Raw genomic sequence first — 19,489 nt, forward strand, 5'->3', positions numbered from 1 at the left:
TGAATGAAAGTCCAATTTGTTTTTCCAGAAAGATTATCCGGCTTCCCGAAAATGTCTACTCATGAGAATTTTCTGGTGGCTTTTGCTTCTTTTCTTTCACTTTGGAAGCAGTTTTCTGATTCATAATCCTGTGTGTTCTTCCTTTCAAAGAACATCTACCGCTGCTAATTTTATGAGTTAAGCTTGATCTAATTTTCTTACCTTTTTCCCCATTTTTCCCTATGAAAAGGCTCTGTACATTCATTATCAGTTGAGACAATACTTAGATAATTCATAAGGCTAGGAGGACAATTATTTGCCTTAATACTTGAATTCTTTCTCTGCATCTGACATATTAACAATGCCAGTAAGATATTGTATAAAACCGTTGACTTTATTATAATAAGAAATATTAGTCAGGAGACCATATCTTAAGACTGATTGTAAAACCAGCAGCCATGTTAACAGTGAGGAGATGTGAGGGGATATTTCATGTGGAAGAGAGGAGAGCTCTCTTCAGAGGTTTAAAGGGTGTTTACAAGCATGTAGAGCTAGGCCCAGTGGATGGACCCTTTGGGAGTCACTCCCCAGGTATACATAGGAGAGAGTCCTGAGCATCTTGAGTGCTGCACAATGCGGTGGTCCGGAGTGGTGGCTGTGGACCCCTCTGTAGATCAGTGGAGAAGAAAGTTGCAGCCTTGTGTCTGTACAAGTCTGTACAAGGCGATCTGGCCTTCAGAAAAAGAAATTTGACTAAATCGCATATGGTCTCAGCTCTAATAATAAGATCTTGTCTTGAATCAATTTCTTTTTCCTCTCAAATTCTCAAACATGAGTAGTTATTCTGCATGAGACAATTCTCTTTTAATTCCATTGTTCAGTCTCAAATTTTGTAGCTTATTTTCAGTAAGTACCTGTCCATCTTTATTCTTTAGACAAGATAAGCAAGAGGGTCATTTTCTTATCAGACTTTAAAGGAAAACAAATACCTTTACATTTAGACTTTCTAAGGTTCTAAATGTATTTCATGTTCCCACAGTAGTATCTTCAATCCTGAGTTTGTGGCATTTTTACCCACTTCAGAGGTGACTCTGGGGAGTGAATTGGTGGTGGGACCTGACAGACCACTGGAATTTTGAACTCTTGGCAGTTAGGTCTCCGTTTATAGAAGTGTTGACAACCAATGGAACAATCAGCATACAGTCCAGGGTTACAGGGGTGACAGCCGCGAGAAGGCGACCTATGGATGACAGAAGAGATCGGCCTTCTGACAAGCAGTTGCATTTCATTGCGAGGCAAACAGAAAGTGCCTGCAGATACAGAGTTGCCCTCAGCAGGGAGCAGGAAGTCTTCACCCACATAATTATCAACAAAACCGTCAGAAGTCAGTCATTCCCTGGGCTTATTTGTGCTTCCTGTTTCTGCACTCCCCTGTGCTTCGAGACTGCTCTGCTGAGTTGATGTTCTTCTCTGTGCTTTTTCTAAATCTCCTTCTGGGCCAGCAGGATGTAGGAAGCAGAGGTGCAGTGTGACGGATCTGCTTCGTTGAACACGTCTGACAGCCTTGCAGCTGGGACAGCACGTGTGCTGAGTGTCGACCTGCCTTCCCATGGGTGTGGCTGGGGTGGGACCAGAGGTCTCAATGGGGAGGGGAGGGTGGTAAGGGTGCGTTTGTTTTCTTTCACTCCCAGGTCAGGAGATCTTAATCTGAGGGGCTTAGGGAGCCCAGGGAGCCTGTGGCCTCCCTGAAGTCATGTATAAAATGTGTTTGTGCACAGGTTTTTATTCAAATAAAATTAAATGCCCTGGATTTATGCTTTCAGAATATTTTAGCACTGTTCCTAGTGTGTAGAGATCCTTGTGCACTGGAGTAGAACATAGCCGCAGTGATTTCAACACATTTCCACTGTGAACAGTACCTAGTAAAGTAAGTTTTCTGAGTCAAGAGCGAGTGGTGGCTGAAAAGGTTTAAAAACATTCTATGAAATGTCTAGAATCGGGAGTGTTTGATCTGCACTCTACTGGAAGATTTTAAGGTCTAATACTTTGTTTTCCACTTCTGAGCAGCTAGGTCAAGTCTTTTTGTTCCCCCAGACAAGAAAACCTAAATATATAAAGTCTATGTGTCTGGCCAGGGTCAAAGGACAAACTAGTTTAGGGATGGTCACAGGCAGACTTTTCTCATTACCAGAAATTAAAGTGGCAAAGAGTATTTATGACACAAACCCTAAACGCATTTCATTATTGGATAATCTCAATCTACAGAGAGGCAAAGTCTCTTCCTGTGGTTATTTGTAAATACTTCATGCAGATCTATTTAAATGGCTTTGTGCTCTTCTAGGATTATTCTCCCGTGACAATGGCCAGCACTTAATGCACTTATGCACAAAACTATTTAGGTTCCTGCTCAAGTGTGGTAAACTGGTTAACAACAAACCAAACCAGTGAACTGTTTTTTAAACTGGCTGATGGTGCCACCTACTGTCCAGTCTGTAGAAATGAGCTGGGACTGGAACCTGAGCCTTACCTACTGAGAGCCACAGAAACTAGGATATGAAGGGGAATTAGACTCAAGTCTAATTATACTTTCTAATTATACTCTATTTATAATGAGTTACATAAATAGTTATATTTATACTCTCTCCCCAACATTCCCAATCTCAGGTTACAGAAAATAAAACATCAGAAAATTATTTTAAATTGTGGCAGATGTAGGAAACAGTATCAGGCTATCATGTGCTTTCTGTAGATCCAGATTATCCAGTACCAAAATGCCTTTAGGGCTCTGCATCAAACATGCTCTTGGCCATTTCAACTCCTAGTGATGTCCGAAGCCCAGAGCCCCCTGAGTAGCGGCCCCTGCTGTGGACTCGACTGTATTTACTTTACACTGTGTTGAGCAGATGACAGAAAAAGAAAAAGCTCTAAAAAGGAGGAAGATTTCAGGTAAGCAAAAATAGTATTTTTAAATATTGATTTGGGTGTTTTGTTTTTAATGGACCAATCCATGATAGAACAGGCCCGGACGAGTTTTGAGAATAAAATATATATTTTCTTCCCCGGAGAGATACTGGCAGCCAAGTTAATTAAAACATGTGCTTTCCAGGAACCTGGCATAAATTCTCACTTAGTTTAGACAAATAACTGATTTCCAAGCTGGCTTAAACCCAACGAGTGCTCAAGGAATGTTCTAGTGACTACTGTACAGTGGGGGTTCCATTATTTGTGCTTCGAGCGTGTTCTGTCTTTAATCCTTAAATAAAAACCCATTCTCTTCCACGTAACTTAATATTTGACTTGACTCTGGGCTGTATGACAAGACATTTCTGTTATCACATGTAAAATTGTGCGTGTGTGTGCGTGTTTTTAAATACAAAGAGTGTACACTCTTGTTCAAGTTCATCCTGAGTTCCAAGTACACACAAAAAAACCCCTGAATACTTCAGAGTAAAAGTCCAATTTCTCGTTCACACGTATCAAGGTATCCATGGTTCATTTGTATATATTCTGACAACTTAAAAAAAAATCATTTTCAAATATACTTTTATTTACTCACAGATAATAAAGTTTCATTTTTACCTGTCTTAAATACTGCGTGTTGCCTTGCAGCTTGCTTTTGTCAGGTAACAGCATGACTTTGAGGCGTCACCATTTCCTGCTTTGGGGTTTTCCACTACTATTTGAGAACACTGCAGAAAGATTTCCACAGAACCACATAATACTGCTATAAGCATATCCAGGTTCATATTTCATTTCTATCTCTCACCTTCATGCTAATAACAATATGCATAATTAAACGTTTCTAAGTTTTCAGAGATGATTTTCTTTAAAGTGAATATAAAGCCCAGTCACCAAGCAGTTTCTGTGGTGTCTTGTCTTATTCTAGTTTCGTCTTGAATTCCTTAAAACTTTGAGGCGAAAACTTCGTTGTAAACTTTAGGTTAAACTGTAGGTTGTCTCTAGTGTAGCTAATTCCATTACTGACATCGGTGGTAATAACCCGTTTTCAGATTAATGCTACTAAAAATATCTAGCACATTAATGACAAAAACAAAGTTATTACAAGTCAGTTCATAACATGAGGCTTTGGAAGTCCGCAAGAGCCGGGAGTTGCCTGTCCGTGTGTAGGGGCTGAGGCATCTCATCGTCTCCCTTCTCCACCATGAAGAGCTGAGAGGGGCTCTGACTCCGCAGGGATGCCGAGAGGAAATCCCTCCAGCCAGTTCAGTGCCCCTACACTTGACTCTTCCATGCTCGGTCCTGTCCAGACGCTCACATGAGGGCACCTCAGGTGACACACTGAGAATTCAGTCCCATTTGTCTTCTCGCTGCCTCACCAGCACACTGGCTGGGTCATGAAGCTCTTTTGGGAGAGTTATAGCTTGATGGCCAGGAGAGGACACAGGGGCAGCTGGTCTGCACTGTTTCCGAGCAAGGTGGCAACAGCTGTTTGTTTGTTGGGTTCTCTTTTCTGCATGTGTAGGATTTATTCAGCATAATCACAGGGGCGTTGTAGTCATGCTGTCACACACACACACACACAGATATTGCTCCACATCCATGTGTAGCCCAAGTGCACTCCATCTGGGACTTGCTCATATGCGTTTACGTGCCACAGCCCACCTTTTATATAGTACATGTTTCAATGCCAGCTGCTGTGTGGACTTTCTCAGCACCTTCTGCAGACATCTTCACGACTGCAACACCCAGAGCAAGCTGTTTTACTTCTGCCTCAATTGCGACAATCCTATCGCTGCAGCGGAGCAAAGCTTAGCTCCTCGAGAAGCTAAGTGTAGACACGTGATAGCAACTCCTTTGAGTACAAATTTGATGGCTCCTTTATCCACCTGTTGGTGTGGAAAAAGGGTCTTTTTTATCTCTTTCTGTGTGGAATAACCTTGTGGTTGGATAAAAAGACCCTCTCTTTTTCTAAATAAAATAACTCTCCAGTCACTGTAAAGATTTCCTTCTGTTCATAGCATACCACTCTTTTAACTGGTTCCTTCTTAGGCACGATTGGATGAAGCCATGGTTCAATGCCTGGGAATGGTTCTACTTGTTCTTAATACCCATAATAGCAGGTTTTCCACTGGATGTAGCTGAACACATTTTCTTTTTAATCAAATTTCTTGAACATGTTGCAAGGTGAAGGGGTGATGATAGGGAAGGGCCGGGAATGGTGAAAAATAGACTTAGCAAGGATCCCGCAGACCCCCTACACCTGGAAGGCAAAAGGGACGGTGGCAGCTGGGGTCGTTACCCACAGGTGATGCATCTGGCTGCACTTTTCCAGCTCTGGGCAAATCTCACTCCTTCTGCTCCTTCAACTACTTCCTCCGGCTATTCATATGAGCACTGAGGCAATTTGGGGTGTTCTTTGGGGTTACCAATTTCTCCCTAGGGCTGGTAGCTGAAAGGGTGGAAGTTCAGCAGTAAGAAGGGACCAAGCACTCATTCTCGTTGCAAGAACAGGATGGAGGGACGGCACCTGGTCTACACAGGGACGGCTGGCCATTTCTGCAGGCTCACAGGGGTCAGAAGAGTGTGGGCTTCAACGCTCAGAGGCATCCTCCTGAATTCCACTACCAAGTTAGGGTCCCTCTAACGGCGCTAACGTCCCACGGGCTAGCAGACCTCTGGTGAGTGGCTGACTAACCTCGTCTGGGATTTGGAGTCTGGCTACTTTCACTAATAAATTGTTGATGAAAATAATCAATAAACAATCTATAATAGGAATAGAAAAGCATTTGATTTGAGCCAAACTGTGGACTATAGCCTGGAAGACAACCCCTAAGATAGCTCTGATGAACTGTCCCAGGTAAGCATGGTTTTCAGCAAAGTTTTATATATTGTCAGAAGAAAGAACATTAAACAAGTCAGGGATACATTCCTTTAAGGTTTCAGGGAAAAAGCAAAAACAAAACAAACAAACAAAAAACAGATCAGCTCATACACAGAGAGTAGGCATGGCCTTGGCACCTGGGAAGTGAGGCTTATTATTGAAGGAGCTTCAGCATTGGCATCCCAGGAAGGGAGGCATTTCATCTTTATTTTTAACATGGACATTCTTTACTTCTGGTCAATGCACTCTTTTCTTTAATAATTAAAGCAGAAGAACAATGTATGTTTGATAGGCCACACGCAGGCTGTTCTAGTATGCATAACACTCAAGTTAACTCCTGTATAAGCCAGACGACGTCCCCATACATCAATACGTGAAAATATCTTTATCAAAATCCTGGGTCTGTGTGGGGGATTCAGCTTTTTCTGCTTTCTTTCTACCTGGAAGCTCCTCTTCTTGTGTCGATGGTGACTAGCAATTACTACCCTGTCACCTGTGAGAGTTTGCACACCTGGACCATCGCCTATTCCAGACACTATGGGTGCTCCACCTAGCCCGTGGAAGGGTCCTTGCTACTTCCAACTGTGGAGCAGTCTAGCTCCCAAATCCCTCTCATCACTGCTTTCCCTCCATCACAAGTCAGTTTTTCTGGAAGGGAATGTTAAGATGGATTTTGGCAAGCAGGGTGCAAATTAGGTGTCAACCTCTGTGACAGGGCAGAGAGGGAGCAGGATTGGCCAGATGGCATAGTTGAGCAGGTGTCCGGCCCCGAGGAAGCCTTGGCTCAGCCCATGGGGGCTCTGGAGCATATGTGGCCATCACAGGCCATCACAGGTGTTGTAAGTGTTGTAAGTGCACTTGACCATTGGGTGTGGCAGCCCTTAAATGGACCCATGTATGGGTGAGGCTGCCTGAGGGGATCTTGGCTGGAAGCTGCCTGTTGATGGCACTCCAGCAGCTGGGCAGTGAGTGTTTTCTGGGCCAGAGGTGTGGGTGGCACATCCGTGTGCACCCTGAGTGGTGCCCCATATTTTAGAGATGAGTAAGTGGGGAACATGTTAGAGATATTTGTCTTGTCACCTTCATCCTGCTGCACCACCTAGCATGCTACACTACCTGATTCTGGTGGTAAACAGTCATGATGATTAAATTTCTTTTACTTCATTTTGAATTATTACTGTAAAATAGATTGTTTCCTAATATTTACTACATATTCTGGTAGCAAATTCTCATTATTATCAGTAAAATTAATTTAGGATCATTGTGCGTTGTTACCCTGGAGGCTATTGAAATAATGAGGATTCTATTTTCTCACATTGTATAATCTAAGTAGATACACGCTGTTGATGCAGGCACACAGAGGGGCAGATCTGGGGGAATATATAAAACAAACGTGACATTAAACACACTTTCGGTAAAGGCATATTGGGGCCTTGGGCCAAATACCACTAAGGGATGGAAGACTTCGGGTCAGCTCTGCACAGAAGTATCCAAAAATAGCCTGAAGATACTACACAAGGAAAGCCTATTCTTTACTTTGTCATAATTCCATCACTGGGCAAGTCTTGGTGAGTCATTTGTGGTTGTTGTTTTTGTTGTTGTCGTTTTGGTTCTCCTTGCAATCTACTGGTGCCACTTGAGAAAAAATTTTCAGCTGGAGGAATTTTTCCTCAATCCCCCATCCCCAGAGGACTAGTGGATGTAACCGGAGACATTCTGGGTTGTCACGCCTGAGGAGATGCTAGTGGGTAGAGGCCAGGGGTGTTGCTCAACATCGCAGAACTCACAGGACAGCTCCCACAGCGAAAACTTATCCAGCTCAGAATGTCGTTAATCCCCAGGTTGAGAAATCTTGCCCTAGAGCAAGAGCAAAGGGCTTAAACATCACACAATGTGCATTCTGAAATTTTTGAGCAGAGTATTGGACTAAAACCTTTATACAAAAAGTGAATACACTTGTTGAGGTTAGTGCCACTGTGACAACACTTGTTGAAAGTCACCCCCACGTGATACTGTACCTCTCATGAGCTTTCACTGTAGTTGAGCTTTAACAGCCTGACACAAGTCTGGAACAACTTTGGTCTTTCTCACTTGGTCTCTGCAAAACTCTAGGAGGAGAAGCTAAAAGGGTCATATTATCAGGGGGAAAAGAACATGCAGATGAAAGAAGCTGTGAGAGCTTTAGCCCCCACCACAGGCAGTGAGGTCCCTGGAGCTCAGCTGCAGACACAAGCTGTGTGAATCAGCTTAGGAGTAGATGCTTATGCAGTTTAGCCTCCTTGTCCCCAATAAATGTTCACGCAATGCCTGCTACATGCTAGACATGGAAATGTCACAGCCCTGTCTCAAGTAGCACTGCTGTAAGTCTGGACACTCAGGACGTGGTATAGGTTCTCTGATAGACACCAGAAGCAGCCTCAGTTGAGGAGAGCACAGAACACAGACTAGCCACTGCAGAGGCTCTAATTTGTAAACCTTGCAGCTACAAGGGTCCCGCTCACGTGTGAAGCCAAAGAAGTTCCTGATGAATGGCTGATATCCTTACACTGAGCTTACCAAGAAAAGCTGCCCGTCTCGGGAGGCTGAGGGAGCAGCCCCTTGGAGGACGTGGTAGAGCTGCCGCCACAGCTGCCTGCATAAGATCTCAACTGCCTGGTCCCACCACCCACACTGGGCCAGCCTCCTCATCTCACCTTTCACTTCGTTCACCTTTTGGGCTGAACGAAAACATGTCTCTATTTGACTTTTCTCTGGCATTTCTCATTTGACTGGATGGTTAAACAATAACATTTTAAAAGCAGTCGGACAATTTTGAACATATTAGGTATTTTGCAGGTGTTTCTACCTTCAGTCCCTGTTTACCCTGCCATCTGGAATACAATGACAGCTAATAGATTTCCCAGTGACCAATCTTTGCAAATCTGAGTAGAAATTAGAAACCTCAAAAGCTGTAGTAAATTGAGTGTATGAGAATAGGCTCAATGAAGTTCTGAATATATTTAGTCACGCCAACCTTATCAGGGGAGTTTCTTTCTTATTGTATTTTTGGGGTATATCTTAAAACAACGCACAGCCTGTGCTTAGGTGGCAAGCCTTAGCAACCTCCAATCGGTGCTACCATGCACAGCCGGGGAAAGTCAGAGGCACCTTTTGTTGTCCTGCACATCCGACCACCTGGCCAGGGAGACTAACAGCAGGGAAAGTCTTCAGTGACAGCAGGAACCCAGTTATCACAGCTCTGAAAGGAGGAAGATGGGGCAAGGACAGCTCGCTGGCTGCAGGGAAGGTACTTATGGCTGGCTGTGGCCCCCAGCCAGGCTGATAGAAGGCCTGAGAGCCTCAAGGAAGGGAAAGAAAAGAGAGAGAGGATGGAAGAGAACAGTGGGGGATGGGTCAATTCACCTCCAAGTGGCAAAACACAAGTGTCACAGCAGAGACTGGGGAGGAGAGGGTGTCAGGTGGGAGGAGACGGAGAAGAAATACCTGGAGGATGCTTCCTCCCCTCTCCACTCCAGATGGGGCGCACGGGGCGGGCGACAGTGTTTGCATCCACTCCCCTCACTGAGAATGTGCGCTTCAAGCTGGTCTTGAGAACACACCTCATTCTTCACTGTGACTGCAGGTTGGGTCTTCTCTGCCCACCTCCCCCTCACATTTCACTTGGCCCTGAAGTCTTCATTTTTTCAGGCAAACAGTCTGGCTCAGTGGCAGAGCTGAGCACCTAGGAGGCAAATCCTGACTCACAGAGGTAATATATATTCATATTAATAGCTTGTTTATATTTATTTATTTAATTTATTTTAATAAAATAATACTATATAAGTATATGTACATATAATGTAAATAAAATGTTAAATATACTAATATTATTTTAATATAATAATATTTATTAATATATCAATAATATATGTTCATATTAATCATACATAGGCTGATTTAGTTAGTGACATCCTTGGCAAGAAGAAAAGCGAAGCCTATAGAAATCAGAAGAACTGAGGACTTTGAAGATCTTTGAGAGAACTCCATGCTCACGATGTAAATGGAGAGAAGTATGTGAAGGTCTCCTGGCCAGGGCTGCTCACAGAGCTTTTCTAGGCACCCTGTTTACTGGGTCAAGAGTGAATAAGGCGCCCCAGATGTCTGGATAAAAGCAGGAGCCTAGGGTCCAGGGGCCAGCCCCCCTGGACAATGCCTGTCCTTCTTTCACCACATTGCAGTGGCCCTGCCCGACCGTGCATCGTCTCCTCACTTACACTCCTGTGAACAAACATTACCACTTCCCCTACACAATGAAGTGTGCGTGTTGCAGAAGAATTGGCACCTACAAAATAGTGACAAAAATCTTAAAACTATGGAGAGAGGGAGAAGGAAAGGTAGATGGACAAATAGGTAAGCATGCCACAGTTGTAGACTATAATTTAAAATTTATGGGGCTTCCCTGGTGGCGCAGTGGTTGAGAGTCTGCCTGCCGATGCGGTGGACATGGGATCGTGCCCCGTTCCGGGAGGATCCCACATGCCGCGGAGCAGCTGGGCCCATGAGCCATGGCCGCTGAGCCTGCGCGTCCGGAGCCTGTGCTCCACAACGGGAGAGGCCACAACAGTGAGAGGCCCGCATACTGAAAAAAAAAAAAAAAGAACTCTTCAGCTCTCAGCTTTTATTTTTACCAATGCCTTCATTAAATAATTTATCAGTCATCTAAGTACAGTAGATTCTAAATCATAAAATAGGATTTTAATTTTGAAGTACTGTAGTTTTCTACATTACCAGAATGTACCTTCAAATCATCCAATGGCTTCTTAACCAAAGCAGACATTTGTTGCATATTCAAAGACCCTGTCAGAATGTTCCCAGTAGGGTAGGGAGGAGTTTCCTGGAACATCGTCTGCCCTTCCCCTGTTGCCAGAAGTAAGAGTGTTTATTCGTTTTGAGAGAGCTTGGTGAACTGGTTCAGTTCCTACACATGCAGAAATTGCTTGTTGACCAACATTCTCCACTAGGTTCAGCCTCCACTTGAATGTGCCCTAAATCCTGAGCCACTAAGCAGGCCAAGAGCCTCGCTCTCCCATTACCCCCTCTGCTTCCACCCACCAGAGTCATGGGTCCAAAGGATGCAGAATAGACTGGACTCTCTAGGCCTCACATCTCCTCCTACCCTTCCCCACTCACAGGCCCAGAGAAACCAAGCTTCTTGCCCTGATTTAAGGAGGAAGGAGATACAGCAGCAGTGCCAGAAGAGGCACATGGGAGGGGCCCTTGCACTCCCAGAGGACCGTGGACTCGTCATGTATGTTTGGGTGGAACATGGTAGCCGGAAAAGACTCAGGACATGTCACCTATGGGACTTCACCTGCTGTACAGACTCAGAAACCGTCTGTGGGCTGTGCGAGCTGAGGAATGGTGGGGGCACTTGGATGGACTGGAAGTAGAAGGGAGGGTTTTCTCTGTTGCAAAGCACAGGCTGTGGTCTTTCTGGGCTGGAAATATTGACAGCTCAGCACCTAATGGAGGGTGTTGGTTGGAGGGGTCCTGGTAGTAGAGTTTCTTAGGGAGGTGAGAGGAGATTCTAGGAGGATGCAAAACATCTCCGAGAGCCTTGGACCACACACCCAGCCTTCTGACCCCAGCGGTGGCAGGTAGCATTTTCTTATATTTAAAGCTGTCCCAGGTCAGGACGGCCAATTTCCCAGGGCCTGAACAGTGAGGAATACAGGTGCATGTTGCTAAGGATGAGCAGTGTCCCTGAGGAGACGACACACGAGGGTTCCCGAGCAACCAGAACACAGGCTATTGAGTCAGCAAGACAGTCACGAAGCAGGTGAGGCAGACACCATGCTGGAACTCACAGCAATCTTTGCCCTTGAATAGGCCCCCACAGGAGGAGTGAAGTGTTGGAAGAGGGAAGGGAAGATGGAGGACTGTGCGTGGCAGGCACACAGGTGAGCGTGCATGGAACACATAGCACATCTTATTCCTTGGAAGGCTTTTATTGAGAAAATAAGGACAGGTACAGAGGCAGCCCTGAAATATGGATGGCCTAGGAAGTCATTTATTTTTTTCTTGTCAAGATTTACCTCTTCCAGGTGGAAAGAGAAAAAGAGAAAGAAAGGAAGGAAGGAAGGAAAGAATGACAAGAGATGTCCCTAAGTGTTCACTGGTTCTCCTCCATAGGGGCCTGGCAGGGACCTCAGCACAATATGCCCTCAGGAGACCAACACTGTACCTCATGGGGCTCCAGGGTGACTGCAGGTCGCAGGGCACTGCTTCCTTGTCCCAAGCACAACAACTTGCCTGGTTGCAGCTTCCGTCCTCGCTAGAGTCTCTCCATGTCCGGAGTTCGTTTTGCTACAATGAAGGACACTAATAGTGGGGTCATGGTCATGATGGATGACGTTGGTGTTTCCAAGGAAGGGCAGCATGGCTGGGCTTGTGTCCTCTGAGCCTACTGGCAGCTCCAGGTGAGTGGGGTAAGTTGGGGCCAGGCAGGGAAGCAGTACTTATTATTAGTCAACTGTAGACTTTAAATGGTTAAAGTGGAAAATATATTTTTTACAATAAAAAAACTCCAAAAACCCTGGTGGCATGTGAATGTACATAAAATCTTATGGCTTAAAAATAAAAATTCTTAGGCCAAATGAAGGAGTACATTACTGATACATTCTAAAACATGAGCCTGGAAAGCATGATATTCAGTATAAGAAGCCAGACATAAAGGGCACATATTGTATGATTCCAGTCACATGAAATATTGAGAATAGGCATATCTGTAGAGACAGAAAGCAGATTTGTGGTGACCACGGCCTGAGCATAGGTGGAATAGAAGAGACTAATGGGGATGAGGTTTCTTTTTGAGGTGATTAAATGTTCTGGTATTAGTGCCGATGGTTGCACAACTTTGTGAATAGATTATCAATCACTAAATTCTACACTTTTCAAAGGGTGAATTTTATGGTATGTGAACTATGTCTCAACTTAAAAAATGGTGATTAATAAATGTGATTTTTAAAATAACATGGGGAATATTATCATGAGTTTTATTTGCTTCCTGCCATCCTAAGCTCTGTAGAAATGGAAAAAGACACCCCGCCACACACACAAAATGAGAACAAGCACTATTTACTGAGAACTTGTCTATAGAGCACGGGAGTCAGCCACCACCACTCACATCAGGCTGAGACTCAGGGCACATAAGCGTGAGGACACTTTCTGGTGGCCAAAAAAGGAAGGCATGTGCTCCCCAGAGCTTGTGATGTGAGGAGGCTGGAGACAAGTTGATAGGAAGAGGGGCATCCTAAGTGATTACTTAAGGGAACATATTTGGCTTTCCCCGCATTTGGTTCTACATGGAAAGGACTGAAAATGACGAAGCTGTGAGTCACTGACCAAGTCCTGACCCTTGGGCCATATTGTTGCAGAGGTTGGAGTCTGATTTTCCAGATTGGCCGCTGCAGGGTGTGGGGCAGGGCCTTGTGGCTGGAGGGAGAGTTTCCCAGGCTTCCAGGTGGTTTTAGAAAATTCTGCATCCCAAAACCCTTCTTCATCATCTTCAATCAATCAGATGCCCTGTGGAGAGAGAAATTTGAATCAATGTTTTTAAAATTAACTGCAAACAGACCTGTCAATGACTAACGTACAATATAATGACATAGTAAAAGGCAAACATTAATAGAAGATTCAAACAGAATTTTATAAATTCCTTCCAAGCAATGATTATACTCAATTAAAATCACACACTCATGAACTGCAGTATTTGGTAGTACATATCTGTGTGAAAAGAATTTTCAAATATGAAATATATAAACCATGCAAAATCTCCTTATAAGTCAGCACGAACAATTGAAATTTTGATAATAGGAATCTGTAATAAGCTAAACGGCATCCCCCTTGCCAAAGAATTCCATTTTTCTCATTAGCAGACTTGTATCACAAAAAAATGTACTAAATATATTTTAAATTTCATAGATAAACATTTTGTGAAAAGAACTGCAAACCGTAGTAATTATTACAGTAATGTGGATTTACTGTAAATCTTCGGATTTCTTATTTCACTAATGTTCACATTGTAGTGACTCTCACAACAAAAAGAGTTAAAATTCATTAAATATTTTTCTTGCCCCAATACCGAAATCTGGCCATCTGGTCGACCTTGCCGCTGCAGACGCCAAGTGACGTGCAACTGGTGTGAACCTCAACAGAAAGTATCCAGATCGCACAGGGACGAAGGCGCACCGCCACTCCCCTGACACCCGTCCTCGACCCAGGCCACCATCGGTCTCATTTCTCGCCCTGGGGTTCCTCCCCTGCGCCCGCTCGTCTATAGGCCGTTTGCTGTCTGCAGAGCTTCTCCAGAGAAACTACCGACAACCGCGCCCTCCCAGGACCGCGGCCAGGCTCGTATTTCCTCCCGACCATCACGGATGTCCCGGGCCGGCCCTGTTTCACAAAGAGAAACGGCTACGACCTACGACCACGGAAGCCTAGGAAGAACTGCCGTCCCTCCAGGAGCGCCCTACACGCTTGCCCTCGACAGTCCGCTACAAGCCGGCCAGGAGGCACCGACGGATCGTGACACACGATGTACGAGGCTGTTCACGGACATCCTCTCCTGGTGACGCGTAACAGGACGTGAGGTCTCCGAGAGCCAAGGGGCACCAGGGAATGCTGGTCGACCGGCACAGACCTCCCCCAAAACTCGCGAGGGAGCTCAGCCCGGGCCCACCAACACACTTCTCTCCACATTCAATCTCTAGTGAGAGCAGGAGGCGCCCACCACTCCGCAGCACCGGCATGGTCGCCGCCAGCGTCGCCGGCCTCCCGGAGCTCTGGCCCGCGCCTGGAGGGCGAGTCACATCCCTCGCGAAGGTCGCCAAAGCTCAGGAGGAAAGGGACAATATAAAAGCGGCCGCCAGGTGGCTCCCGACAACGGGCTTGAACGTCAGCGCGATGGATTCTGATCGCTGGACGGCGAGGGATCAGCTCCGACCGCCCAAACGCTCGAGTTCGTCTCGGGCCGTCCACCTAGGAGCTACCGGCCCCCAGCAGCGGACGGGGCTGGGAAGATTTGGGCAGGAGGCTGCCGCGAAGGAGATGCGCTCCTCACGCTAATGTGGAGAATTCTGCAGTCAGGACCCTGACTCTGAAGACTTGCGTTCCCTTAGTGCCCAGCCTCTTACCTCCTTATCAGGAGACCTTAGCAATTCACTTGGTTGCTCCAATTATCTCTGCCCACCCTACACCTGTGCAGCTTTTCTCTCCATGAGCCTAGAGCTGCTTTCCCAAGGAAGACAGCCCCATGCCATTGCAGGTAGGAGCCAAGGAGACAACTGAACATTTGCACCTGGACCTATGAGAGAAATTTTATGTATCCAACGCAGGAAGATACAAGACTGAGAGGGCCTTATAACTTTAGCACCACATGAGCATAGCTTTCATGCAACAGTGACGAACACTCGGCAAGTACAGGGGTGTCCGGAAGAAGAAACACACACACACACGCACACACACAAGCACACACACACACACACACACACACACATCCACGGGTCTAATAGGAAAACTTACCAGGGCTGGCAATGGTGGGATCAGAAAGCCCATTTTTCCCACTTCTGGGCCTCCCTGGGCTAGAATCCCAGATCATTCAGGCAGATCCTGGTTGTTTTACTGATGGATCTGTGTGGGAGTGAGGTCTTGGAGCTCCCCAGACTGTCATTTGCTGTCCAGTGCTCTACACTTTGTTTTGTGTGCTATGCCCCTTCTCGTCCATACACAGTCATAATTAAGAAAAGAAGAATCTGCAGGCATTGAATTCAACTTTCTAATTTGAATGAAGGTTAAGAACAAAAAGGAACAGAGTTATGTGAATAATTTTGCTAAGGAACTTACGTTTATCTTTTTGAAGCTATCAAAATGTTTATGAGTAGTCTGTAAAAGGTTAATCTTTTTTAAATTAGAAAAAATAAATGATTCTTTATTACTGTCTCTCACCAAACCCCACTCACCTCGGCACCTATAACATAGGACTCACCTGATGAAACGTCTGCTCCCCACTGGCCTAGAGATTACTGTTCTGAGTCATTCTCTGTTCCCTGTGTTCACCGCATTCCTAAGTCCACTGCAGCCAGTAACATGATGAAGGAGGCCACTGAGCCCAAGGGATGACCTTTCAAAAAAGAGAAGGAAAAAACCTCTCCCGTCTTCTGTGAGGTCACAGCCTCAATGGAGGCTGGAACAAGTGAAAGTAAGTGTTCGGAAAGAGAGTGTTTTTACATTGGTCCCTGACCTGCCATATCCCTAACAGAGTGGTGAACATAACTGGCGTTAATATTTCCTGGGTGCACTTAGAAGATCCGGATCCAAAGTAGAAACCTGGCCATTTGGCAAAAGATGGATCAATACAGGAATCAAAGTAAGTTTTTTTCTCACCTGTTGTTTCATTATCAGGAACTCTGCCACTACCTGCCCTCCTCTGCATCCTTATGCAGGGACAATCCGGAAATCAAGCAGATAAATCTGAAGAAAGAGAAAGCAGCCATGAGAATCCAGTCTTTCAGAGTATTGCTAGATCCACCAGGCATGAATCCCCAACCACTCAGCTGGGAGTGACCCCTGCCACCTTACCCACAGGCATGCGCAGACAGAAAGAAAGCTTTTTCCTCCCATGGTTAAGAACAAGGCTGCATTGGCTACTCGGCATGTAGGGAGAATAAAATATCCCCATTTTGCAGAAAACAATGCAAGTTATGGGGTGTTATACTTTGATTCGAATTACAGTTCAGTTATTATTTTATTAATATTCAGTTCCTAGGATTAACACTAATTCCCATGTAACCCTTATCACGGTCTCCTGGAGAGTCCTGTCTCCACAGCAAGGACACCTCTCGCAAAATTCTTATTTAATAATTCTTGGTGAAAGACACCATCATTTGTTCTCCAACACCCATTACGGGCCTTTAGCACCCCTGTTGCACCCACCGCCACCCCGGATGCCCTTGCCCTTAGTCACCTTGGTTCCTCCCCATGTGGGAATCAGTAACATCAGAGCCTCAACCCTAGCTCTGCCCTCCATGTCCTTGGCCATGTGGCCAGGAGATTTTCTCTCAATTTAATGGAGGATGGAACAATCTGAGGACCCATGTCTTTTGACATTACATGTCAAACACTAACCTGGGCTTCAATGAAAAGGTAATTGATTAAACATAGCTCATGGATATAGTGTTTGAAACATAAAGAAGACCTAAAATTTAATCAGAAAGCTATGACCAATGAGGGGTTACCACATAGAAAATCTGTGTGAATTCAGAAAAGTAACATGACCTGTGAATGTAACTAACATGGGGAGATTTTCAATGAAGACCATCACCGAGGAAGCCGCCTAGAAGTCACATGTAGAGAAATGACTGAATGATTATTATGTGAGTAATTTTTAACAGCCTCTCTTTCCTTGTCAATAGCAGGGATTTCATGCTGGAGAAGAGCCCACTGAATGCAATGAATATGAGGACATGTCACATACAACAACCTTAACTCCACGTGTGTTACACTTTGAGCCCGAATGGGAGAGACTTCAGCCGTTATTCATCACTGAATTAACATAAGCTAATTATACTAGGAAACCATGCAGATATCAGAATGTGGAAGGTTTTTAGTCACCCTCCAACCTTAGACAACATGAGAGAGTGCACTCTGGAGTGACTCTTGCAAATGTCCTGAACGTGGGAAATACTTCAGCTGAAGCCTCGCATTTATACACCAACAGCTCACACTGGAGAATACGAACCTTATAAAGGTAATGCAGCCAGAGAGCTGACTTTTATTCACACCAATAAACTCACACGGGAGAGAAGCCCTATGTTTGGAATGACTGTGGAAGAGCTTTCAGTGACCATCCAACGCTTCAATAACATGAGCACATTCACACAGGAGGGAAACCACAAGGAATATCATTTATGTGAGAAAACACTTAGTCAAAGCCATAACCTTAGTCATGGGGGATAATTCACACTAATGAGAAAGCCTACAAATGCAATGAATGTGGAAAAGCCTTTAAACGCAGCTCTCACGCTTATACGCACTAGAAAACTCACAGGAGAGCCACCCTATGTCTGGAATCCATGTGGTGCAGCTCTGGTGGTAAACCAGAGCTCCCACTTTTATAAACACCAGAGAATTCATACCGAGTAGAAACCCGGTGTCTGTAATCAATGATATTGAGCCTTCTGCCAGAAATTATCCCTTTTAAACCACCAGGAAAGTCATGTGGAGAGAAACCCTGGCCCTGTAATCATGGTGGAAGAGCCTTCAGTTGGAGCTCCAGCCTCAGAATACACAGAGAACTCAGAGTAGGCTGCATCTCTGACACAGTAGAGAAGACATCCCAAGGTTTACTACGAGGAGAGCCCTCTAGAGGTAAACCATCTAATCACTGCTGTAGAAGAAATCCGATGAAATGAATGCTACAGTTCCATTAGTCATGGAGTCATTAGACATGAGAGGGTTCACACTGAAAAAATAGTCTCAGTGTAATGAAGGAAGGACATTCTTCAGTGATTCCTTATTCCTGACTGAAAAAGAAAGTACTCACACTGAGAAGATGCCAATTCTAAAGACAATGTGGAAAATCTTTCACTTGCTATTCATCAGAAAACTCATACTGGGAAAATAATCTATAAAGAATGTGTTAGAAAAAAAAAAAAAAAGAATGTGTTAGCATGCAATTGAGACAATAATTAAGTCCTTCAGCAATTGTCTTATTATTAAATATACAGTATAAAGATGTAGATGGTGAAGGGTTTTGAGAAGTGCTGCAAGCAATATTCAGTATCAAGTAAGAAGAAACGAAGCAAACCTGCTTCAGGAGATCAGGATTTGCAAATACATAAGCGCTACTGAGTGGGTACGTGTCATTCAAAATCATGAAATATTGTGGTAAGTAAGAATGAATCCATTTTCTGTTAATACTCTGTCACTGTGGATCAGTTAGACACTTTCTGACTTTATAAAATTATAATCATAATTACAAAGGCTGGGATCAATCAGGAAACAACAATGAATGTTAACTGAAAATGTAAAACATAGTATGATGTGTGTTAACTCGTACATTAGGGTCCAAATATCTGTATACGCATTCCGGATGAATGGCTTCAAGAATAAATACACACATACTTTGTGATTAACCTCTGCTGCTTCAATTAATTCTATTATTTAACGTTCATTTACTATTTCTCGTATGACTTAAAAAAAGTATACATTAATTATATTTAAAGAAAGGTGAATAATTGTGGGTACGTGGACAGGAAGAACTCAAAAATTCAGAGTCAGATGGTGGTTTAATCCCTACATAGCATTTTGTAGCCAAGGGTTTCTTTGTTTGTTTTGTCCAAGAAGAACAGATTGATATCTCCTGGACTGAGAAGGTGAAAGATCTTTGCAGACATAAGAAGAGTTCTACTTTAAGAATGTATTAGAACATTGAGGGGTGCATATACTAAATCATGTAAACACAAGGGAGATCCCTCACAGAGCCATTGGTAAGTCTACCTTTAAAGCTTTACTCTTTGATGTAGAAAAATGGTACTAAAAAATGTTCCGGGAGAAAGATCATCATAGAGACAATGTCTATTTTGTCAATTAAACCTTCAAGAAGGCTAGCTAGGGAGAGCATAAAGGCTG

The 19,489-nt window shown here is 44.4% G+C and overlaps 1 pseudogene; it reads right to left on the bottom strand.

The window, feature by feature from the left end:
* Positions 1–1,301: 1,301 nt before the first annotated feature.
* Positions 1,302–5,116, bottom strand: LOC149743830 (malignant T-cell-amplified sequence 1-like; annotated as a pseudogene).
* Between the last annotated feature and the right edge of the window lie 14,373 nt (positions 5,117–19,489).

The sequence above is a fragment of the Delphinapterus leucas genome, unplaced genomic scaffold, assembly GCF_059928025.1.
Source record: "Delphinapterus leucas isolate spDelLeu-1000000601 "Yukka" unplaced genomic scaffold, BTC_Dleu_Yukka2 spDelLeu_asBTCV2_sq67, whole genome shotgun sequence".
In the NCBI taxonomy this organism is placed as follows: domain Eukaryota; kingdom Metazoa; phylum Chordata; class Mammalia; order Artiodactyla; family Monodontidae; genus Delphinapterus; species Delphinapterus leucas.